This window comes from Mauremys reevesii, linkage group 7, assembly GCF_016161935.1.
Source record: "Mauremys reevesii isolate NIE-2019 linkage group 7, ASM1616193v1, whole genome shotgun sequence".
NCBI lineage: Eukaryota > Metazoa > Chordata > Testudines > Geoemydidae > Mauremys > Mauremys reevesii.
In genome coordinates this window covers 109,807,528-109,833,633 of record NC_052629.1, presented here as the reverse complement: position 1 = coordinate 109,833,633, position 26,106 = coordinate 109,807,528, and the positions used below count along the sequence as shown (strand labels likewise).

Here is a 26,106-nt window from a genome sequence, read left to right as displayed (position 1 = left end):
GGCCATGAAATATAAAACGTTTAGACATATACAGACTGTATGTTCCTGATTAAGAATGTTTTAAATAGCAATGTTACAATAAGTCCTGTATTTGAACTCAGCTTTTGAGGAAATTGTGATAATTTGGTATCATGTATTCTAATTTTAGTTACTATAACTCTGCTGTCAAGATTCTCATTTGAATAAGAAAGTGTTCTTCTGGTTTTGCCCCAGTAATACAGAAAGCCTCAACTTTGTAGCCATCTTTCCTGTATTGCCTGGTGGGCCTATGGGTCAGCTGTGACTGTCAGATTTATTGCCCTTTTCCTTTTTTTGTGTCTTTCCCATTTTTCAGTTTTGAAAAATTTAATGGGCATTTAAATTGTAATGTTTTCTTGGAGGTTCTCTTCATGGTTAAAGTCTGGTTCAGGAGATTTATTTTCATCAGAAAGATGCTAAGATGATGATAGGAATTTCATAACCTCCTTCCTCTTCTCCCATCTCTCACAAGAGCATACTAATCCAGCATTTCTCCACCACTATTTCTCCATCCTCAGTGGGGTTGTTTAGGGGTTGTGGGCCCCGTTTCTAGTCTTCCACTGAAATGAGTTTTGACACTCATTTTCAATAACTTCCTAAAACACACTGAGGAACCCTGGATCAGGTACGATGAGCTATCTTTAAAGTGCTGTGAGATCAGTTTTATTTTTTATTTTTGAAAATACAGTGATAAGGAATTCTGGAATGTGTTTGGAGACGCAAGTGGTGTTTCATGGAGTGAAAAATTAAAGTCTTTGAGAGTGGTCTTTTGATTTAATATAACTGTAGCTTCTTTATTTTAAACTTAGGAGGCCAAATGGTCCACGCTGTATGTAGTGATACAGTACGTTGGACAATAATATATTTTTCTAAAGGAAATGCATGAAAAAATGCCCATTCCTAGAATTATTCACACAGGGGCCTAAGTAAGTGTTGGGGAATGTTCTGTGGGGACAACTTCGCATTGACAGGATGATTACTTTATGCTGAGTTAGGCTACGGTTCCACATACCATTAAGAGTAATGCAAAATCAGATGAATCTATTGATCTGAATACTGCACTTGCAAAAACAGTCCCAAATTTCCTAAAGTGGTCACCCAGTTTCACAAACATATCCTTCAGAGATAGACAAGTGGTTTGCCAGCTCTATAACTTGTGTCAAGCTGAGCCACAAGCTATCCCTGAAGTTATATATATAGATATAGTGCACATTCTTCACAATTCCTTTCCTTTAACTCTTTGTTTGATAGGCTAAGCAGAGTATCACATGTTGGTTTTGATACATACATAAGCACTGATTGAGAGAATGGACCTCCCATTCACCTTAGTCATCTCTGTGCTAGAGGTTTCCTTAGTGTGGCCATTAAGATCTTCCTTTTCAGTTTTGACAGGTGTGGTTAATGATGGACATTTGGCTTGATACAAGGATCTCAGAATTTGGTCCAAGGGAAATTAATGCATATAAGGCTTCTCCTGGGCAAAATACTACTTTTTACTTTCATTTGGCAGATCTTGTCCATGATCTTCTGCTTCGTGTCCCATATGCCGGTGGAACTCCTGCAGGTAGAAAGAAAGCAAATGCCAGAGTTGGGTCTGAAAGGAAAATGTTGGCATTAAACAGAGAGACGCTGAGTCTCTCATCCAATGGTAGAATTTGGCCACAAATTAAGAAATTATCTTTAAGGTAATTTATTAAAATGATTTGCCAGCACGTCAGCATTGAGACTCTTAAAGTCACATTGGAGTAATAGTCTCCTGTGTTGTTTTTTCTAAACCTTCATTCATGACACTTTGTGAACAAGTGAGATGTTAGACTGCAGACAATGACCTTCCAAGAGGAAGGTTGGTCCAATGGTTAGTATATGAGCCTGGACTTGGGAGAGGAGGGTTCAATTCCCTGCTCTGCCACAGGCTTCCTGTGTGACCTTGGGGAAAACACTTAGTCTTTCTGTGTTCCTGTAAAAGGAGGATAATAGCACTTCTATATCTTACAGGGTTGTTGCACGGACAAATACATTAAACATTTGAAGGGTGATAGGGGCCATGTAAGTACTATTGATAGCTCTAGGGCTAAATCCTGCTAATCTTACTCATGTGAGCAATCCAACTCTTCTAGAAGAAAACTTCATACAGGGATAAAAAGCTGTAGGCTTCTATAAAACTACTGTTCTAAAATTCTAGAAAATTGTAGTTGGCTATTGGTACATTTTTTCTGCAGTATTTTTTGACACATTCTGTAACAAGGAATATAATGCTTTTGATTTCTAGAGGATCCTTAAAAAAATAGAGAAGTTACCATTTTCTATTAAATTCTATGAAGTTTTTCCATAAGAGCACTGATTACAGTGGGACTCTTCATGTAACTAAAGTGAACAGGAGTCTGTCCTATGCTAGTAATATAGCCTTGGCTTTCTAGAGGCAGTGTTCAGAAAATGATTACTCTGTGTTGCTTCTGACCTGCAGAGCTCCATAGGCCTCTTGGGCTTCATTGCTGTGGAAACTATTCAGAGTTCACATTAGGCATTCCATGCTGCCTCTGATTTCATCTCTGAGCCTGTAGCACTTCTTGGTTTCATTGCCATATGACGACTATCATACAGACAGCTGGTGCTCATGACTATAGGACTCCTCTGAACATGTTTAGGAACTGCACTGAAAATTGTAAGCCAGGCTGTGTTGTTACCTGGGGTTCTTTCAACCCAAAGCTCTTGATAACTTTACTCTGTGTGAGGAGGTGTCATGAAATAAATCAGGGGAGACACAGCCGTCCGACCGATGGCTGGCACAAACAGGACAACACAAGAGTGCTTTCACTTAAAGCTAAACTTTACTTAGTCTCAAGCACTTACACACATCTGCAACAAGTTAGTAAAACACCCCCAACCCTTGATAATTACCAAAGCTGAGTGTGGCTCTCGAGTGACACAGCGGCAGCCTTCTGGTGGCCAAATCTTCCGTCTGCCGGTGGGGACTGCAAGATGTATCCAGAGGGAGAGTCCAAACGAGTCCAACTATCTCAAGCTTTTTCCCCTTATTTATACATTAGTAATAGAATGACATATCCCTTAAAGGAACCTTGTTAAGTAAGCAGTTTTAAGCAAGAGGTTCCTTCTGGCTATTGATTAACCAGGTGTGGGTTTTCCAGAGTCTGCAGCTCTGAGACCCCAATAAACATACATGCATTTTTAAAAGAGCAGGAATCAACAACTTCAAGACGAGTCTTATCAGGAAGGACGCGGGGTCAAGCTGCCCTTTCTGTGGCACCCAAAACCCCCCTTCCTGCCTTGGTCAAGCTGAGTTTACTGAATGATCAATTTACAGCTTGCTGCCTAGGTTGCTTTTTAACAATAAGCCATAGTGGTTTTAGGCACTTTACTGGTTTGCCAAAGTCTCCCCGTACAGTGTCAGATATCAGCCAGGGAAAGACTCAGCCAAATGTGCCTCTTCATTGCACATTCTTTTCAAGGCAAATTCAGCCCAGCACAGAGAAGCTGTCCAAAGTCCTCCACAATTCCACTGTATGTCTATGGAAAGAGGCCACAGCAGAGCAGCTGTGCAGGGATCTCCATGCCAACCCCATCCAGGTGAACACAAGTGGAAGCATTGGTCTGGGAGCCAGGGGTAGGAGTAAGCCAGAGTAGCAGCCATAGGGGACCATGTAGCCCATTGCCCTGTCTCCGGGAGTGGATGAATTTCATCTTGACAGGCATAGGATTTTGCTTCCTCAGCACCCTCCACCTCACCTACATAAAGCTGAGTTACTCTGGCGGTGTGCAAGAGAAATGAATTTCATTCCAGTAGAGAAAGTGAATGATGCACCTGACTAATATTCAAATCTCTCTAGCAGTCCCCTGAAAAAGACCAGATGATCCACCCAGGAAGAACTCCAAAGTTTCTCCTCCTCCTTTTCCCCCTACCCCAACCAACAGTGAATCTCAATCTGCTTGTAGACAGCTAAAAATATTACTCACCTCTACCTCACTCCATTAATCTAGCTAGAGATACCAACCATATATTTAGGATCTTCTGTATTAATTTAACCTATGAAAATGATTCCCTAAGCCTGTCCCCATTCTTCATCCTTTTGGGGAGGTGGTTCTCCAATCTTAAGCAAAAAAAGAAACATTTTTCTAAGAATGCACTTTTGTGAACTAGTTGACTTCTAATATGGAATTTTGTTATGTATTTTCCAAAGCATTCTGTATCCTGATAGTTTGAAACATTTGTTTCAGAGCCTTGAATGAATATAATTTAGATGTATTTAAGCGTGGGAAAGTTGCTTTGATTGTGATAGATACGGTTAAAATTTGGGAAAATAGAACACTTGCACGTGCATGAAATATGTCTAGACAACATTAGGTCCAATGTATTATTTATTAATAATAGTAATTTCCATCTTTTCTTTCAAATTGATTTATTATGGTATCGATGAGGAACCAATCAGGTGCTTCAATTAAGGGATTATAAACAAGCACTCCTTTTTTCCTGCCATCTAAAGTAAACTGACCCCTGATTCAGCACAGTATTTAAACACATACTTTGCTGAAGCAGGGCATCAGTATTTAAAATGACTTACTATTTTGCTTTGGAAAGTAACTTAATCTCTTGATGGCTGATTTTATGCATCTTTATGCATCAGCTCTACCACAGCAGGCTGTTGAAGTTTAATTTGGTAATGCTTCAAAAAAGCAATTTGGAATCACCAGGTGGACAGTGGTACATAAGAACAATAATTATGATGATAATTATTTTGCATAGAAAAGCTTTTGAATAGGTGAAGATAATAATCCCTTACAATGAGCCCATTACAGATTGTGGCCCCATTTCTGCAAAGAGACCCACACCGGTACAAGGATCTGCAGTTCTGTCTGCAGGCTTGAGGCCGACACATATAGTCTGATGTCTGTATATGGGTCACTTCTTCACTGAAATGAAGCTGCCTGCAATTCTAAGCTATAATCTGGCTCAAACTTTACTACTGCAACAGAACATTTTTCTACTACAATCGTTGATACTAAACCCAAAAAATAAAAGAGAGAGGAAATGAATAGCCTGGGATAGAGATGAGAATAATTAAGGCTATGTCTCTCTAAAATAGTGTCAAGTATCAGAGGGGTAGCCGTGTTAGTCTGGATCTGTAGAAGCAGCAAAGAATCCTGTGGCACCTTATAGACTAACAGACGTTTTTTTAACGTCTGTTAGTCTATAAGGTGCCACAGGATTCTTTGCTGCTTCTAAAATAGTGGTTGGAGTTAATATACATTACACTAAGATTCTATTGATCAGCCAGTGCATCAAGATTTAATTATGGAATTTCTTAGAATTAATAGGTGATAAAATAGTGCTTTCCAGATATACTGGCATATATTGTCATCTCTTTGATTTCCAAAGTGGTGACTGAAATCAAGCATGCACTGCAGAATTTATCCTGTTTTCAATGCCCTATTACAACTTAGTACCATCTTTTAGGAGGCAGAACTGTGCCTATAAGCTGCCTTAATTGCAGCATGTTTTGGTGTATTCTCTGCATGAATTCTGGGTTGTGGGATACAGTATTTGGTGACCAATCATTCACGTTGTTTGCAACTTTGAAATCAAAACCTGAAGTCTTAACACTGGCAGTGATGTGAAACCTGTATCTATAACACAGTCTCCAAATGAGCAGGAGATCAGAGTCATTTTTAGGGTTTCGTGAATGTTGCAAAAATAAAATAAATAAAAAACCCCACAAACATTAAACAACATTTTTACACACATCCATTAGCATTCAGGTTTACTGGCAAGAATGTTCACAGAAACATCTAAAAGATATACTCTAGTTCAAGCAGGAATTATTTCTGGGAAGTTCTGTGGCCTGTGGCATGCAGGAGGTCAGACTAGATGATCATAGTGGTCCCTTCTGCCTTTATGATCTCTGAATCTATGAAAACCATTAATTTTAAATCAACACAGGAGAATATTCCCAGAACCTAACCTCTGAATTTTTGAATGGAATATTTCTTGCTGCTGGTGTTTTGAAATATAGCCTTACCTGAAGAAGCAGCATATTTCCAATTACATGAGATCCACACTGCTAATATGGTGGCTGTGGGATTCTTTTATTTATTTTATTTTGAAAGAAGATCTAAGCAAAGAAGGAATATATATATTACAAATACACCTGTACGTTTTAATTAACTATGCCTATTGGGTATAGTAAGGGGTGAAAAGAAAAATCCCAACACTTGACTGTAGGTGTAGCAGTTGTCACTCATTAAACATAGGTTTTAATTTAGCCTACCTCCCACTTGACAAGACATAATGAAGTGATATAAGGGTTATGCCACCCTGGATGTCATTTATCAGAATGTCTATTACTTGGAGAGATTTTCTAATTATCTGGAAATGTAATCGGTCTGAAGGTGCAGCCTAGATGATGGTTCATACAGTAAACTGCTCTAAAGGACTGGTTTGGAGGAAGGTCCTTGCATAGCGAAAGGCCAGACATTTAGCAAGAGGGTTTGTAAAATGCTGAGTTTTTGTACATGTTCTTAGAGACAGAATTGGAAAAGACATAATATCCAAACCAGAAATATATCTACAAGGGACCTGATTCCCTTCTCATTCCAGTGTAACCCCACTGTCTTCAGCAGGGATACTCCTGATCTACACTGGTATAAATGAGAATCAGGCCCCTGCACCTAATCTCGGTGTTTGTTTATGCTAAGGACGCTTATGTCCATATCCTAGAAACATGTTTAAAATAATGTTAAATCCAGTGTTTTGTTCAAAGTGCAAGTTGAAATGAGATGTATATATCCAAACCAGATCATTGGAGGAGCTATGAATTACAGTGTTCATCCAACAGACCAGCAGTGCTGCTCTGAAATGTAAGGATGTGTGGAAGGGGAAAGAAAAGAAGAGGGACTAATGAAGATGTGGGGAAATGACTTGGCTCTTCAGAAGGACTGGAAGATTTTCTACTTTATTGGATAAGCTGTCAGAGAAGCTTAATCATAAAGGTGAGGTTCAGGGAAAATGAAGATGTGGAAGACCTCTGTTCAGAAAGGAGAGCCCTGCTCTGGGCAGGTAAAGAGCACAACTAGAAGCTACTGTAATGGCCATTACAGTCTCATTGCGACAAAGTTCTGTTCAGAAGCTGAAGCAAGCCTTTTGGTGTTTGTATATTCTCTCCAACTGTCCCTGCAGTACAGAGCACAACATACACTTATTTGAAAATCCTTTCAGTTTGAGATTGAAAAGCAGTGGAAGACACGGAAGGCCTGGGTAATAGGAGTGCTGTTTGAGTATGTATGCATATGCTTGAACTTGTCTGTAACATTCCTTTGGAGCAAAGCACTTGGGTTTTAAAATGGATGCCTTTAAAACAGATTCAGAGAACTAGTGCAATAGTGGTGGATAGTTTACCATGTTACTAGTTTACTGCCTGTAGTTTGGGAAGAGTAAGGAAAGATGAGAATTTTCCCTTGTGTAAGAGAACTTTAGTTATACTGTCAAGGAATTCATTTCACGCACATTCATTTTGAGAATAAAATTGTAGACAAAATATAAATGTCCTGCTATGTGTCTCAGCAGAATTTACTGTATCTGTTTCTAGAAGTATCTGCCAATCCTGTCTCCTTAAATACCCACAAATCTATCATTGAGTTACTCAGCACTGTCTAAAAAGAAGCCAGATTACAGTCTAAACTTTGAATTTTCCCTTGGATTCGTTCTTTCCGTTTACAGTATGTTTTTGATAACGTAAATGAATAAACACATTAATATCAGTACTAGGACTAGAAACGTGTTTTTCAGGCCTTCAGTAGTAATCTTTCAGATGTCCTGCATGATGCTTCCTTAGGAAACCATGTATCTTGATGAGACTCTAGAATCACTACCTTTTGAGATCTGAAATAATCAGGTCAGTCCCTATCTTTCTCTCAGCAGAGAGTGCTGCTAAATATCTAGGCCAATAGGGGAGAGAATCTGTGTGCTCTGTTCCTATGGCAATCCAGTTTTCACACATCGCTTATCACTGTGATGTCTGAGTAGGTTCCAAATGTAAGACAATCACAGTGACTAACATTTGTCACAGGTAGTTGATTCCTCCCAACATGAAGAAAAATTAAATGTGATTTAAAAACAAACCCTAATGTGGTGGTGTTTGAGAAGACAATGTGGAAGAGGAATGCTTTGATTGGGACTCTAAGGCCCCAGCATTTAAGATTATTACTAGCTCCTGTGAGAGTAAAATCCATAATCTTGAACCATCCCCCAAGAATGCCATTTCTTATGCACAAACAAGTGTCATCCTTGCAGTACCTCTCAAATTTACCCTGTGTTGAGAGGTGCCACTCATTTCAGCCCCAAGGCTACCTACATTCCACATAAGTTTAGTGTAAAAATAATTTACAACAGAAATAACTTGAATATCTCAGCTATGGAATACTTTATTGACAATAAATCAATGAAACCCACAGCACTTTGCATTTCCTGCATAAATAGGGCTGTGTCCCTCATTTTGAATCTTTGTCACATTGTGACACTGCTGAGCCTCAGTGCGATGAGAAGGATGGATTATGGATATTTTTAATGTCTGTGATGTTTAGCAGCTTTACATATTGTGGGGCAGAATTCAGCCTATTTTGATTAACTGGCAGTATAGTAGGGAAGGTTGCAGACTGCAGGTATTGCTATTGCCATCCGTGTTTTTTATATAAGAAAAAAGGCTTCATCCTTTAAAGTTTTTAGTAGAAAGAAGTCCATACCACAGTGGTAAGAGCTGCATTTTATTTGAATTTCCCAAAAGCACAGAGATGTTCTTTCCTGAAGTTTTGTTTCAACCATTCATAGAAATCTCTTGGGTCTCCAAGCTTTCCCAAAGCCCCCTAGATCATGAGCTCTGGTTCATGAGCATCTTTACCTTTAAATGGTATGGCAAACAAAAACAAAAGCTATGGAGACCATTTTGAGCCATCTCTAAGTGTTGGGGTAGGTTTACACTTACCTTCCGGGTCGACGCGGTGAGTTCGACTTCTTGGAGTTCGAACTATCGCGTCTGATCTAGACGCGATAGTTCGAACTCCGGAAGCGCTGCGGTCGACTCCGGTACTCCACCACTGCAAACGGCGGTGGCGGAGTCAACGGGGGAGCCGCGGAGTTCGACCCCGCTGCATCTGGATGGGTGAGTAGGTCGAACTAGGGTACTTCGAATTCAGCTACGCTATTCACGTAGCTGAATTTGCGTACCCTACTTCGACCCCCCTTCTTAGTGTAGACCAGGCCTTAGAGAGAAATGAGAAACAAAAGATGTGGCAAATAACGCAGCCTGAGGATACAAGAATACTAGTTATAAACTGAACCACAAAAAGTGATCTGGTGCATTAGTAGAGTGTGCAATTTACTACAGAAAGAAAACTTTAGTTTGTAAAATGCCATCAGAATATTCCATCTCAGAAAAAAATAACTGAGATGTTTCAAGCAACTCTGTGACTCATGGCCAAAATCTGGAACAGCTTTTTAAAAAATACCAAGAGCCAAATGTGTCTGATTCACATTTAAGTCTAGATTTATGATATTCATTAGCATGAATATTTGTTGGACTTCCAGAGTGCCTGACAAGCTGAACTATTAAATCATGTCAGTCATGAAGTCTAAATTTAGACTGATTCCTATTGAAGGTGTAGAGGCAGGTGGTGTTCCCTTTCAAGATCTTCTCAAAGTTTGGGCTGAGAGCCTTCTACAAATGAATGTTTCATGTGTGTGAAACACGAGGACAGACTTTGAATGCTACAAGAAAGCAATCGTTAGTTTACGGATAATATTGGCAGCAATGTACTGAAGTCTTGTGGATTCTTCATTTGCCCCCATTTGCCCTTACTCATAACATTTGTGATGATAAATAGAGATACTGAGGTAGAATCCTACATTAAATATCATCAACCCCGCAGAAAAGGTAGGTTTTGGAGGCTCCGTATCCAGGTGAAGCAAACTGTTCTTTTATTCTAAATTCTGATGGCATAAAACAGCTGTGTCCATCATTTAAGATATGATTCAATGCTTGTTTAAGTCAATGGAAAAGCTTCCACTGACTTCAAGTAAATGGCCTCCTTTAAAAGTTTCTAAAGAAAATTATACATCCACTTCTATACACTTTTAAAATCTCTTGATAACCATGTCAAAATCCATTATGTAGGGAAACCAATAAATTCTTGCAGCATGCTTGGGAAAGGTGTTTGTATATGTGGTTGGGGGCGGGATCCTCAACTGATATAAATCAGCATAGTTCCTGGAATTGGTCATGTAACTTTAATTTTAAAAATTGTGTATTCTTTGCAACATCAGGGAAAGCCCAAGTGTAAGTAACTGAATGAATACACCATGTTTGCACAAAATTAAGGTTGCACAATAAAGTACACCAAAGTAATGAAATGTGAAAATTACGGTTGTCCAAATAAGTTTCGTTGTATCCTCTCCTACATGTGTATTGTGAGGTAGTATATTTTTCAAATAATCTAGATTCATGCAGTTTTTGTATAACTTTAGGTGTGGAAAAAGAAGATCAAGACATTTGTTCAATGTCACACAGAAAATGTGTCTCAAGTGTAAAATGGGGCAAACATTTTTCTTCTACAGTTGTGCTTTATAGAGATGAAAAAACACTATTATCATGATGCATACATAAGAGTTGAAGCAATGTGCCTGATAAGCACTGTGGTATAGTGGATAAGACTTCAGAGGTCTAGGTTCTGTTCCCATCTCTGCTACAAATTTCCTTTGTAGAGGAAGTGTTTAAAAAATGCAGGAATTTTGACCAAAAATTACTAAAATGTAATTTTTTTTACCAGCTATTACATTTTCAATATGGCAAGTGCCTTAAATATCTCTGCACCTGAGTTATCCCACCCTGAAATAGGATAAATGGTAAAGCTAAGTTAGTGGTGGAGCATATGTTTTACTGGGGGCTTAATCCAGTGCTCAGTGAAATCAGTTGCTGTTGACTCAGTTGTGCAGATTAGGCTCTGCTTGCATGTTTAATGCTCAATCCAAAACCCATTCAAGACTCCTATTAACTTCAGTGGACTTTGGGTTGCGGCCTTAACATGAGTAGCATAATATACTACTATAAATATACATGATTTTTCACATGTTCATCACTGGTCATTTCACACTCATTTCGTCTAAACCAATATTATATTATTACTCCTTAAAGAAAATTATTTCCATGGCAAATTGTAAAAAGTTAACTTAAATGGGGAAAGTAGGGGGTTTTTGCACTCCGTTTGTTTTTACAGAAAAGCAGCTAAACACCTTTAGCTCAAACTTTCCATAACCTTAGACTAAGCTGAAGAGGAGATGTTTCCTAAAGTAAAAACACCTAAAATAATGGGTTAAAATGAGGAGACAAGGTGGGTGAGGTATATCTTTTAATGGACCAAAAGTGACAAGCTTTTGAGCCACACAGAGCTCTTCTTCAGGTCTGGGAAAGGGACTCGAGTATCACAGCTAAATGCAAGATGGAACATTTTTTTAGCACAAGCAGTTAGCACATATTCTAAGAGACCATTCAAGGGAGAGTGCCCTGTTAACACATTTGCAGTTATAGTTTAAAAACGGGGTGGGTGGGTTATAGATTTTGGTAATAAAACATAAATCCAGTGTCTTTGTTCAGTCCCTGATTTTTAATGTCTAGCAGATTTATGAATTTAAGCTCCCAGGCTCATCTTTCGAAACTGTTCTACAGGTTTCCCTTGAGGATGAGGACTGATAGGTCAGAAATAGAGTGATCATTTTCTGAAAAGTGTAGTGATTATCTGGTTTTACGCACATAGTTGTTATTTGGGTATTTAGTGCACTGGATGAGATATAAAACATGTAATGACAGGCATGTGTAGGATCCATGGATCTTGAAAGGTGTATTGTGGGAGGTGTTGATTGTTGCAGCAATGGAGATTCTGTCTGCGGGTTTTCCATATGTTTTTCTGACAGGGTCTGGGGCTCCTTTGAGTTGGTGTGTCTTGATCTGTGGGGAGCTTGCTCCTGAGGATGAGCTTGGAGATGTTTGGGTGTTTGAAGGCCAAAAGTGGAGGTTCAGGAAAGATTTCTTTCAGGATGGGGTTCCCATCAAGTATGGGTTGTACTTGTTTGACAATACCCTGTATGGGTTCCTGTGTGGGATGGTAGGTGACAACTAAGGGTGTGCGGTCTCTCTTACAAACATAAGTTGGGTCCAATAAAAGATATCACTTCACCCACCTTGTCTATCTAATATCGTGGGACCTAAACAGCTACATGAAAACTGTTTTGTAACCCAAGTGGTATCTATAGCGGCTGCTATCCACTGGTGCCCATCATAGTAAGATCTTCGGTACTTGGTATAATTAAATTCTATTTAAACATCAGTCCTTAAAGACTGATCACTTAAACATCATAAAGTCTGTTAGTTGAGGTCTTTAAGTCTAGAAATAGTTAAGATAATGTTTAGCTGAGCTTGACGGTATTGATCTTGTGTGCAAAATTGTAGAATAATTTGGAAAGGGTCAAATTCTTCCCTTTGGTACACATACACAACTCCCATTGAACTCAGCAGGAGTTCAGTACATATCTCAGAAGATTATGGCCCAGCATGTGTTCTGTGATTGATGACTTTAAAAGGAACAAGAAATCCTTTGACTAGAACTTTCTTAAAGATTGCTGTTTGCTATTTCTCTTCCAAACTCTGATGAATTAAATGAAGCTCTTTCTGTGTGTATACATGTAAAATACATAATATTTCATTGCAGAGAATGTAAAAATAAAATTGATCTTTCTTTGGCTGTTCTGATAGCTATAAGTGAGGTTACAGGGCAGCCCATGGTGTGAAATTTATTTTCTCAATTACATCATGTGCTCTGATGCAGATAAATAAGTGTTCTAAGTTTATTCTTCCTCTGGGCTGCCCGTGAATCCTGTTCCCTCTGTTTCACACTCTGAGGCCCTAATCCTTCATTTTGCCCCACACTGGAGAAGAGCTCCAGCCTTGCAGATCCTATTGCAATTTCAGAGCCTTTGCAGTGACCATCTTCATTTGCTGCCTAGGATAGCATTAAACCCATTCTCAGCACTTTATTATAATAATAATAAATTGCTAATAAAAACATTATTGCTATTACTGTTGTTTATTGCTGTAGCACCTAGAAGCCCCAGTCATGGACCAGGTCCCTCTTCTGATAGGGGCTGTATGAACACAGACCAAAGAGATGGTTGATGGTCCAAACAGCTTACAATCCAATAATATCGATACTAATTACACAAGCAAAAACTAAGTTATAAAAGCGTTATTAAGGTTTCAAAGTCAAGCACTCAAAAGTTAGAAATGCCAAATTAAGGTTGCCTGTGCAATTTTAAATTCAGCCTCCTTTGTGCGTATGCATTATAATACAGTCTTTAATTACATGATCACATACCCTTTTTTTCCCCACAGAACCCTGCCTCATTCAGTGCACAAGATGAACAGTGATCGTTTAATGAGTAGTTATTCAATGTTTTGTTTTTTCCTCGTTGTTCAGTGGGTGGACCCATTCACTATTTCCTGCACACTATTCAAATTCTGCTCTGGAGACCGAATTATTAATTTTCTCATGAGATTTTCTATGTTGCTCATCACTATGTATCTGGGTGCTTTACAACCAATCTAAATGCATTTTCACAATTCCCTATAAGGGGGGAGGTGATATTATCTTAATTTTACAGGTGAGGAGCTGAAGCACAGATTAAGGTAAAACATTTCCACTGGTTTTGGATACACAATTTGAGATGCCTAGAATCTCATTTTTTGGAATACTTAGCATTATATAGCACTTCATATTTTCTTAACACAGTTCCTGTTGACTTCAGATGCAGTTGTGAGTGCTCAGCAATTGTGCAAATCAGACCCCAGGATAGCAGTTGAGCACGCAGAAAGTGAGGAACACATAATTAGTGATCGCTTATGAAAAGTGTGGTTTAAATGCCTTGCCTAGCATCACATAGGAACTCAATTGCATTTTATGTTAACCTTTTGGTGTGCTGTGCAGGGTGTTACACTTGGTTGGTTTGTATTTCTTTTTTATATTTGCTGTCATTTTTTTATTTCTTTGTTTGCTGTTTGCATAGTTCTTGTGAGTGGTAGTTGATCTTGTTACCAATTTCTTAATTTAGGTTATGCTCCTATGAAAAATTAAAGGTGCAACTGATGAGTTAAAAGAATACCATTGACTTCTTTAGGTGCAATATTCATCTATTTAAAAACATTATAACATTATGTATTTTAAGTCTTTGAAATCCTAATACTATTTGGAATTTACTTCTGAATTAGTGAATATTCAAATAAAATAAGCACTATTTATACAGGGCCTAAGAAAAAAATGTTTTCAGGTTCGTATGTTCCACCTGGTGACTCGTCAGCAACAATTGCCTAGCAGAGCCAATTTTCAAAGTTGTGCTGGAACCATTGTTAATTATGAGAACAAATAAGCAAAATATTGTTAATGTAAAGCACTACTAGTAATACAGTAGCTGAATCAATCATTTCAAGTAGGAAATGATAGGAAGATAAAGTATTATAAAAATTCAATTATATAAAAAATAAAATATTAAGGATGATATTCTTTCTTTTGCATTTGTTTTCTTCTCTCTAAATTTCATTCTCACTTTAAATCTTTAACACAAATGTGATCATAAAGTTTTTTAATAAATTTGATGCTGATTAACAACTTTAAAATCACAGGTTTCAGAGTGTTAGTCTGTATCAGCAAAAAGAACAGGAGTACTTGTGGCAACTTAGAGACTAACAAATTTATTTGGGCATAAGCTTCCGTGGGATAAAACCCACTTCATTGGATGCATGCAGTGGAAAATACAGTAGGAAGATATATATACACAGAGAACATGAAAAAATAGGTGTTGCCATACCAACTATAATGATCATAATTGCAATCATTTACACTTAAATACTGCCTTTTACTTAGATATCCAGTGTTTTACAAACAGCTCTCCTTTGAGATATGTAAACATAATCATACTAAGCTTGCCAATTTTGGTTGGATATATTGCTGGAGGTTTAATCACATTACATAATCTTTCATTAAAGATTAATCTTTAATTCCTGGAGACTTCAGGACAATCCTAGAGGGTTGGCAACCCTAAAACGTACCCTTCTAAGAGATAAGTTAACTGAATCCTGTTGGGTCAAATTCATCCCTGACATAAGTCCAATGACTTCACTGTTTTCACCAGGAATTAATTTATCTGATTTGTACTTGATTGCATGTAGAGTGGGAAATAGAATCCAGGAGTCCTGGTGTCCAGTCCCATGGTTTTAAGACTAGATTGTACTCTACCTTATTTTGTTACTGCTTCACTGTTGTCTAATGTGCCCATACGAATGACATACATCATCACGGAAATGAAAAGTCAGCTTTTCTGATAAAAGTAATGTGGATTGGTTCAGGAATAAGTGGAATGTGTAATACCCTAGTCTGAAAGTTGACTGGCTATGTGCAACTGTTTCTAAACAAAATATTTTCTCTATAATACCCCAGTGAATAATCCTGCATTATGACTAATGACCTGTGAAATTTCATTTTAAAAAATAAATCTCTTTTAGGGTTATGTGACTTCAAATACATGTCTTAATTTAAAAAAGGACACTGCCAAGGTAGATGCATCCAAAATTTAACCAAGCTTGAAATGTCCATTTTTAATGTAAAAGTTCTCTGTGGTTATAAAATTGTTCATTTTCCTGAAACGCAAGCTGTTGCATTGCCTATTTTTCCACATTCCAGAAGTGACGTGCCAACAACAAAACCAAGTTGTAGTTTGGCTTTCTTCTATACATGTAATGCGACCATTTGTACTCATGTTACATGTTTTTTTCCTATGACACAAATATAAAGCTAGTGTCGTAGGTCCAATTATAAATCACGACTCTGTTCCTTATATTTATTTTGTTGATCATTGATGCCATTCACTAGAAACTTCTGCTTGCCCACGTTAGATTTCTGTAGTATAGCATGCTGAGTCCAATGTTCCTTGAGCATGCTGAATCTATTAACATGCCAACAATATTCATGGCTTTGGTTCTCAGTGTTTCATGGGATGTTTAGACAGGAATATGAAGTGTATTGAATATGGCTCAGGCTGTAACTGATGGAAAGTATAAAAGGTCTATCTTATATCTAACCTATAACATATTACATACATGCACACATGTAACCAAGTGCAGCAGCTGGCATATTGGTGATGTATCAGCATAACTGAGAATAGAAAGTGACCTGATGGATGAAAGCTTCATGTCATCAAGGCTTTGTGCAAACTGCTCCAGCCCAGAGGTTTGAAGATTGGCTGCTGCCTCTTGCACCCCCCAGAAGGAGATTTTGTGGCTTCATCCATCCCAAAGCTAGGACTTTTGGGGGGTTTCCTCTATCCTTCTCACTGAGCATGTGAGGCATGCATTAGCCCACTCCTTTACAAGTTTTGTCTGGTCACAATGCTCCCATGCAGGCCCGTCGCAGGATTCAGGTGAGGCAGAGAGGTGAATTACACCAAATGGGTAAGGTAAAGCTAGATATATGGAACACTTCCACTCAGGGTTAAGGTGGTGTTATAAATTAATATAATCAAGATGATTGTATTGCAGAATATTGGTAATGTTAGCAATAATATCTAGAGGACTCAGTGCTAATAACTCCAGAATGGTTGTTAACTTTATTAGTAATTTGTGAAGGCCAGTTACAGTACAGGACATTTCCTTCTGATTTCAGTGGAGGAATAAGTTGTAAGGCATAGTTACAGCCTGATTCTCTTGTTACTTATACCAGTTTTCCATTCATTTTCAGTGGAGTTACCTCTCATTTACCTCAGTGTTAGTGGGAGTAGAATCAGGTTCTTAATGTCTACTATTGCATATACCCTACAGGAAAACCAGTAAAAATGGACATTAACTAGCAAATTCTATAGTATAAAAGAGATTCCTGCCCATCATTTATATAGGGCAATCATGGTGATTTCCAAATTTGTCTTCAGATATGAGGTTATCTCTATTTATTAGAGTAATGGTACCTTGGAGATTTAGTTTGATGTTGAAGGTTGCCTGCAGAACAGATTAGAGGAGAGGCTTGTTCAATCATTACAATTAAGCCACAAATGGTTTGGGTACTGACTATCTGAGGGATTGTCTCTCTCTTTCCCTGGGTTATAGTACAGCCTGAGCATACTCCTCTGGACTAGAAAGGTGGGGTCTTTGAGTAGAACTGGAATCCCCCCTTGGTCTGAAAGAGATGTTTTTGTTAATTTTGAATAGGAACTTGAAAGCATTCTCCTGGATCTTACCGAGTGGAGTGAGGATTTTGAGGTAGGGACCGAAAGGTCTTATTATTTATGGTGACTTTAGATTGATATATAAATTCTACTATGCAGTTATGTTATGGGATATGGTGGTGTCATGCGATCTTATCCCGTGTTGATTTGTGATGGGGTGCATTCCTCACACTGGCCCTGAGAGTGAGGAATTAGGCCAGGTGAGCCCAATCAGCTAATTAAGTGCAAATGGGGGAGATGTAGGGTGAGTGGAGGGAGTTAATTAGAAGGAAGCTCACCTGTGATGGAAAAGGCGGGGCTTCTATAATGCCAGAAGGCTGGAAAAAGTGGGAGGGGACAGGCAGGGAGGAAGCCTGCAGTTTCTCCCCCTGAGGTAAGGGAGACAGAAGGGGTGATGGGAACCCCTCAGAAAAGGGCTAGAACCTCATAAGGGAAGGGTTTAACTCAGTGATGGGCAGCCCGCGGGCCGTCAGGGTAATTCACTGGTGGGCTGCAAGACGGTTGTTCACATTGAAAGTCCACAGGCACAGCCACCCACAGCCATTCCCGGACAATGGGAGCTGCGGTAAGCAGTGGCCAGCATGTCCCTGGAAGGGGAAATTACAGTGTGACCTGGCCAGAGAGCTAAGTCATGAAGCAGCCATACTGTGATTCTGTGAGCAGAACAACAGCGATGTTGGAAGACCAGAAAGAGGGTGCTGACCTCGGCGGCGCTAATCCCCCAAATCATGAGGAAGGGGTGCCACCCAGCAGTGAGCAGAGCATCCCGTGACAGGATTATATTATAAAGTGGCTTGGTTGTCAGATCCTTAGTATTTTGAATTAATTATATTCACTCCTCAGATTGTTAGTATGTCTAGAGCTCAGAGGGGTATTCTATTAAATTTTAAACAGAGCTATAAAACATATGAGTTAGCTTCTTTGACATACAAGAAGAATTGGTCTTCAGACCCCCTGCACTGCCGATATTTATAGCTGTGTCTATATCAACTGTGGGTTACAGGAAAGTAATGTCTCTAACATTACCCTGGAGAGGATTGATGTCCTAAATATATGTACAGTACTTGATCTCAAGGGAGCAGGATAGATCAGTGTCACACTTGTCTCCTTCTTCCTGTCCTACATGTAGGTATGTATTCTTGCCAACAGAAGAGCAGAAGCAATTAACAGATTAAGGTTTCTTTGTATGTAGTGTGTGTGTTACATAACTCTGAATGTCATTACAGAATAATATATTTGAAATACCTGACACCAGTAACAAATGCTGTTATGTCATTGTATCCTGTCTGGACTGTGCCATTTACAGATGAAGAAGGTATACAGGCAATAGGAAGAATTTTGACAGCATTCACAGAATTTATGGATATGTAGACTGTGACTATAATTTCTACCATATATGCTGGATTCACAAACATATGAGGAGTGAATATTTTGATGTCAGCATTTAGCCAGCTGCTGAAATATTGTTTACATAAATTATGGCTGCTTATTTGAGACGATAAGCATGCTGCATTTTTTAAATTAAATCACTTTTAATAATTGCTATCAGTTCTTAATAATGTTGAGTGTTCTATGACTACCCTTTGAAGGCTTGTTTAATGACTGCTTTGGAAATACAAGAAATCTGTCACAAGAGACTTCTGAATTAATATAATGAAAGTGCCATTGAAACAAGGTTGATGCTTGCCCAGCATGAGAGTTGCATGCCATGAAAATTACAGTTGCTGTATTCTACATGATGCATGTCATGCCAGACTGAAGTATGTGAAGACCTGGATTAACCAAAGGTTGAATACGAAAGACCAAAAACTGAAAGAGATTTTAAGAAAGAGAAGGTGTAGAAATCATCCAGTTGGCTACTTTCTCACAGAAAACATATAATGTTGCTATATGAAGAGACAAAGGAGAATGAGCAAATGTAAACCAGTGTTCAATTTCTACATCGTCTAGAATTGCTCATACAAGAGACCTTCTTCCTCGCTGTTTTGTTTTCCATTCTTCTGTGTTCCAGTTTTGTCCTATTCAGAAGACTTGCATGAAACTGATAGGAGTATCATGTCCTTACTACTTTTCTGTAGGAATCACAGTGATGTACAGCTGAGAATATAGTGGGAGGTGAGATTAAACTTTCTGTCAACACCTGCAGATAAATCTTTTGGAAGTGACTCACACTCTTGGTCCATAAATAGCTACTGTGTTTTCTCCTTCTCCTGCTGTACTTAGATATTCCTTTTCAAACCCAATGGGACAATAATGCACTCTCCTTTAACCATGTTTTGTCTTTAAATTTGAGCTGTCGGGTGTGGTGAGAGTGCAGGAAATAGAGTTGGTGCATGACCAGGAATATATCTCTAACTAGAAAAACAAACAAAAACAGCTGTGTGATAGAAACAACAATAGATTCAAGATCACAATGGGAATGGGCTTTATGTTTTGCTTCTATTTTTGCATCTTATGGCAGCATGGAGAGTTGTCGTGGCTTCTCATTTTATACCTGAAATTTGAGCCCATCTGTTGGTTCTCTATCATGTCAATCCTTACTCTTCTGAGATTCTCCAGGGACATCTTAATGCTCTCTAGCTGTGGATTCAAGAAGAGTTTCTCCCAGCAGACACACAAATGTATGATGTTGAAGCTACAGAAGAAGAAAAAATCGTTATCTGTAACACTCTAATGGCTTTTGTTTTTTCCAGGAATATTTAACAATAATAGTTGCGGGAGGCAGAGCATGTAAGTGAATTTACTTCTGGAGCCATATGTACAGCAGGATACAACATTCTGCTTAGCTACTTCAGAGGGCATGAAAGGGGAGAGCATCTGCAAGACTGATGCTGAAGATGGGGTTGGAGGTAAGAGTGCTTGGCTATCACTTGCCCTTACCCCCAACTGACTGAGTGATTAGGATATCTTCACAGACACTGGATGTGGAAAGCAAAAAATGGGCCCAGATTACCTCTGTTACTAAAGTGTTACACTGGTTTTCCTCCATAGAAACCGAGTACACTGCAGTAATTCAGAGGTTACTCAGACCCGATGGTGGTTAGATGAATGAATGTTAAGGATACGTTCTGTATTATCTTTTGGCTCCATAGTGCACGTTAGTAACAAGATAAATTGCACAGAAGTTTGGTGGGTGGAACTTTTACAATACCCATGTTTAGATCTTTTTTAACAGATTTTATGCTTTTTTCTATGAGGGGCTTTTTTGACCTAGTTCTTGAGATCTCTACCACTTTTCTTCCCTTTCAGCTCTTATGTAAGGCTTTGTGATTAGCAACCTTTATCTGAAGAAGTCTAGTTGAGGCTTTATTCAATGGCCGTCAACAATGCTCTGTAACTGGCTATAGAATACATGAGTTATTGATATGAGGCACTCTCTCACATAATGTTTAGGGTTTCATCTTTTTCCCTAAGCCCTGTGGTTTCAAACATAATGTTTAAAAGCAACATTTTCTATGTTACATCACATAGCAATGTGACATAATTGTAGGGTCAGCCCCAGCTTTGATTATTTTGAATGTATCTTGCTTGCTAGAGTAATACAAAAAACTGCCAAAGTTTCAGAAATGCTTTTTGATATTGCATGTTCCATCAGTGTCACCTTTTTAAATGTCCTCCTTATTTAGCTCTCAGTAACTCTTTCCTGGTTTTACCATCAGTCTCTTGACTATGGCTTGAATAAGTGTTAGAGGTGGTCTTCCTCTTGGTTGCCTATGCAGCTTTCCATGTAACCTTGCCCTTCTTTCAACCAGACTCCAGCGACTTCTCAATCTTTGATTGTGCTCTTTCACATCACTCTTAAAGTAGCCCAGCCTGACTGTAGTGATGAACTTTGGATGCCTCTTCATTACTTTGGCATATGTACATTACAGCACTCAGTATTGTGCAATGGCTGATATCAACAGCAGTTCTGTCTGTTACAGAAGGGAACTGCATTTCTTCATCTTCTGTCAAAGAATTTCTGACCATTCCCAGGTAGCATGCTGTAGGAGGCTTCAATATGGAAGCAGCACCAACTTCATCTTCTCTCTTTAACTGAGGTAGCAGCCAGCATCATCCAGGGCTTTAATAGAAGCAAAGAAGGAGATTCAAGTTGGACTTCCTGTCCATATGCTTCACTCCCTTAATATCACAAAAGGGAGGAGTAACATGAGGATTGTGTATGAAATTTTAAAATGTGAAAAGCAAGTGTATCATGACAGTACGCACAATCAATACCAATATTGTACATATTTAAATTCTACTGATTTTTACTGTGCATGGAAGGTATTCACAGCAGTGAGAATAAACCCAACCTTTCTCACATGCCACCAAAAACTATTCAGAGTAATAACCTAAAATACTGCAGTAACTTTATTATAAATTGTCTTCAAGTTCCCTTTTCTGAGGTGCCTTTTTCCATGTTCCTTCAAATTTTCTTCTCTGCCTAAACTGCCAAAAATGGACCAATTGTTGTTTATTATATAGGAGATTTCTTTTTAAAGTAAAAGATGACATGGTAGTTTGTTGTATACGGAGTCCTCAGATATTAATAGAGAGTTTATTATATAGCCACCTACAGCTGCTGGCTGTAACTTTGTGAGCTGATTGTTAAAATCAGGGGCGGCTCTAGGCACCAGCAAACCAAGCTGTGCCCGGGCGCGCAAAATGTAGGGGCGGCAGGGGGGGGGCGACCTGCCTGCGCCTGTCATGCGGGGGAGGTCACGGGAGCCGCCGACTGACCCCCCTGCCGCAGGCATGACCGCGGCGCGGGGGCGCCGGCCTGCTGGCCTCCGCTCCCAGGCATGACGCAGCGGCAGCTCAATCGCCGGCGCGGCGCGCCGTCCGCGTGCGCCCCGCCCGCGCTCCGCTGTTCCCCGGCCGGTTGCCGGCCGAGCTCCGCTGCCTGCGGCGTCCGGTCCCTCCCCCGGCCCTCGGTGGACCGCCGGGAGCCTGCCCCGGGAGCCGGAGGGACCGGGGGCGCGACCGAGGAAGGCGACCGAGCCCGCACGCGCTGGGCGGGCCAGCCTATGGGCAGCCCCCTAGCCGCGGTTAAAATGATAATTTTGCTCCATTTAGAAAAATCTGACAGGTTCATACAAGGACTCCCTTTTTCCTTTGCTGCTGCCCAGGGCTTACTGTTGTGTTCTAGAAGTGCTCTCCATGTTCAAAGATTGACTGCTTGAGAATTGTTTTACAGTCATACAGTAGCGATTTTAACATGGTGGTATAATTTACTTTTAAGTAAACGAATGACTTTATGTAATAAATTCAGTGTGATTCATTAAACTTGAATTCCCAAATGTCCATTTATCAGAATATAGTGTGATGGAGCATGAAGTGAAAAAGAGATAGCTGGTTGGCCATCTGGGCTCTCAACCGCTCAGAGTCAGGGGATGGACTTCCCTTCCCAGCCTGGCTAGGGAAACTTTCTATTAAACTCCTTAGCTTCTGGCTGAGAGAGCTACATGAGGAGTAGTCATTTGAAAACAGTCTGGGCCTGCTGGAGTTGTTATTCCTTGTTGTTTCGGTATTTTCTTTTGTTGTTGTTTGAAAAAAAAATAAACTTGGGCATTATTTTTGTAAAACACTTCCGAATTGAGTCTTGCTGCTTATTGGACAACCTTGCTGCTGCGTTGTGCCACATAGTGATTATTCAAGTTGTGTTCCTATCTGCATACTAATGCCCAGAAACCTCTTCTAGCTTGCACCTGTTTGAGCGGTACAGGTATCTGAGTTCTGAAAACCAAACAAAAGTTTTGTGTACGCTGTTATGATCACTGAGTTATTTTCTAAGTTGTGCTTTGTTACCAACAATTTGTGCAGTGCTTTGTGCAATAATTTCCATCCCTTGCTTGAGAATTACTTAAAATAAAAGGTCCATGCCACTCAACTCTTACAGTGTATATATAGTTTTAGATGAATTTACCATAAAATTGTATTAAAAACAATTTTTAGACTATGTATATATATGAAGAATTCATTGTTCTGCAGAGGCTTCTGTCAATTTAAAATAGGTATGAAATAGAAAGTTTATTCCAAAGATATATCAATTTTCTTTGAGTGGATTTTTAAGTATTCTTTTAGCATAAGTAATTATTGTGATTGCATGTGCGAGTCCAGAAATTACACATGCAAATTGTATGCATACATTTTTGCATGCACAAGTTGCATATGCACAGCTCTACAGATCTGGGGTTTATAGTACGCATATGTGTTGGGTATATAGTATATAGATAAGAAATGGTTATATTGGTCTATAAATAACCATATGATCACTGCAAGTTCTTCTCAGGTTTTCAGCCCTTTATTTGCCTTCATATTCATGCATGCAACTGCGTTTTATGGATTTTTGCACAGTCTCCTTCCACAGATAATTTTGCTAGTAAAGGTTTTCTTCCCCCTTCTGTGTTTCCACGCATATGCTTCTAGCATTTAATATGTTTAATCAGTATTGTTTGTGTTCAGAGTTTCAATTCCAAGATCACTTCCCTTGGCTTGCCTTTCTGTTGCATTACTAATTTGGTTATGTAGCTCAGCTCAGCTAAGGCCACTTAAAAGCATTTTCCTTGTCAGTGTCTGGAAATGTAATCTGGTCTGTAATCAATGAGAGGAGAGTGGAATGATAAAAAAGGACAGTAGGTAAATCTTCAAAACCTGGAACCTATTTCACCTTGCTGAATTATTTGCAAGGAACTGCACGTTGCTAGTCTAGATTTGAATTATAATTGAGCTTTACACCAGAGAATGTCTTAATCATAATGTGTAGGTTGGCAGAACAGAGCTTTGCAGTTTGATACTTTGCAGTTTGGCAGCCTGTATGGGAGAAGGAAATTGCACAAATGTTGAAAATGTATATAGAGGAATTTTATATTTGCTGGTCTCAGGTACAACTGAGTGAATGATTCACTGCAAATAATTTCCGGAACATATTTAGACTCTCATTCTGGTAATGGAATACCCATAGGAAGACAGTGATCTCCTTGGCGGTCCTCATTATACAACATTTACTCAATTATGTTTTATTGTTACACTGTGGATTGATTGTAAGCAGTTTGTGTGTTTGGTTCAAGTTGGGTTGATCATATGTTAAATCTTTGTATTTCCCCCACAAAAATAGGCTGCATTCAGTGCAGAAATGACCTAAAAAAAACTTAGGAGATTTTGCCTACAACCCCTGTGCCCAAAGTTAACTATTATTAATCCTGTTTTTTTACAGTGGTGCCTACAAACCAACCAAAACCAAGGCCATACTCTGCTAGGCACCATACAAACAGAGAGAAAGGAGACAGTGATTGACCTGAAGCCCTTACAATCTAAATAGAGAAGACAGAGACAGGACCGGGGAAAAGGATAGAAAATATAAGCAGAATTCACTGCACATAATTTATAGGATGTATTTAGACTCAATTTGTGCTACTGTGGGCCTGATCATCAGGTGCAGTGAGTTTATTCTAGGTGCGGCTGAGCAGAGTATAAATTTAAAAAGGCCCTAATACTCCGGTCTGTACCCTGATCTTGGGTTGACTGGGGACCTAAATGGCTCTGAGTAATTGAGAGCACCCCGGGAGGTAACATCTTTTGGGAAATCCTTGGTTGATCTTTTAGGGCAGCTTTCTGTTGGCTTTGTGCTTTCTCAGTCCAAGGCTGAGAATCTGGCCATGTGAGTGGGAGTGAGAAGCAATTCATTAACCCAATCAAGTTCTTACCACAATCCAAGGTGGAATTCTGCCATGTTTGTTTGATTGATTGATTGATTGATTGATTATTATCAGGAAAAACAAAACAAAACCTTTTCTGCAGCAGAAATGGTGAATTTTGTCCTCTGCCACATTCATGTGTTTTCCAAAAACTCACTAACAGTGTGACTTTTCACATCCCGAATCTAAAAGTGGAAATTGATATGAGCTAGAGCTTGTAATTCTGTCAGTACCATTCAAATTAAGGATGATAGCAAAAATAATTTCTTCACCTAAATCTCCATCCTAAATGATTAAAGATCACTGAGATGTTTGTGAGGACTTGTTCGGGGCTGGGGGGGGCAGTCTTTAAAAGCCTGCATATTTATTCTTCCATATTGCCACTGCGAGTCAGTTCCTCGTTAGACCCAGATACCACAACCAAGTCCATACAGAGCTCCACTAATTTCAGTGGGACTCTACATCAGTACCATGGGTCTGACTGCACATAGCTCATCGTAAGACTGGGATCTTTGTAACTACAGAAGGATCCTCGAGCTGAGGTTGGAAGAAGGTGTCATATAGTAAGTAACTGAACAAGTGGACTGTGATATTATAGCTGTTCAAAAAGTAATATTTTGCAGTGCCATACCATTATGTCATCAAAGTATCCCGGAACACTTAACAACCAGTAATTACATTTTTCAAAACCCTGGTGAGACTGATAAGTATAACAACACTTATTACAGCTGGACAAATTGAATCATGTGAGTGTTTCTTGCCAAAGGTAAAACAACAAGAGAGTGGAAGACTTGGGGAATAAAACTGAGGAGTCCTGGCTCCTACTATTGTACTTTGTTTACCCCTCAGACATCATTGTCCCATATTTATTACTGGCAGATGTTGTCACAGTTCAGAACAACTGCACTTGTATTCCCCCTCTGTAGTCCAGCCAGGGCGCCTACTCACAGGCTTCTAGCTCCCTGGCTGTAACCTCTCTTGGGTGGAGACATACGCCTCTCTCCCTCATGTCCAGGGTATTTTCAGGATGCACAGTTCCCTTATTATACTCTGAATTCACCAGCAAAAGTCAAATTGGTAATGATGCAA

The 26,106-nt window shown here is 39.3% G+C and overlaps 1 protein-coding gene across 24 annotated transcripts in view; it reads left to right on the top strand.

Annotated features, from left to right (window-relative positions):
• Positions 1–26,106, top strand: part of GRM7 (glutamate metabotropic receptor 7) — a 1,280,044-nt gene that overhangs the window by 1,078,000 nt on the left and 175,938 nt on the right. The window lies entirely within an intron of this gene.